A 495-nucleotide genomic window follows, 5' to 3' on the forward strand; every position below is an offset into this window, starting at 1 on the left:
TCTACGTACACGCCGTTCAAACTCAAGTTGCCGCTGCAGTTTGCTGCTATAGAAGGCAAACGATCAGTAGCAGCAAAAAGCCGCAGCCCCTCTACGCGCTGCGCAGCAGCAGCAGCAGCAGATCCTATGCCGCAGCCGAGCTCCAGCAACGAGAACCGTTCCCTGCTGCTGCAGCTGCTGCTGCAGCTGCTGCAGCTGCTGCACACGTTGCTCTGCCGGCTGCTGCTGCTGCTGCCGCCCATGCTCATGCTGCTGCTGACTTCTTGTCCCCTCTCAGACAGCTCCTCGTCTTCCTGCTGCTGCTGCTGCTGCTGCTGTTGCTGCTGCTGCTGCTGCACACTGGCGAGAAAGTCGGCTATCCAGGGCGCGCCTGGCGGCGGGCAGTCGGTGTCTGCTGCTGCTGCTACTGCTGCTGCTGCTGCTGCTGCTTCTCCGTTGCCGCTGCCGTTGCTGTCGGTGCTGCTGCTGTTCGTGCTGCCAACGTAGTTGCTGCTG

This window comes from Eimeria tenella, genomic scaffold (assembly GCF_000499545.2).
Source record: "Eimeria tenella Houghton genomic scaffold, Eth_scaff2133, whole genome shotgun sequence".
Classification (NCBI taxonomy): Eukaryota; Apicomplexa; class Conoidasida; order Eucoccidiorida; family Eimeriidae; genus Eimeria; species Eimeria tenella.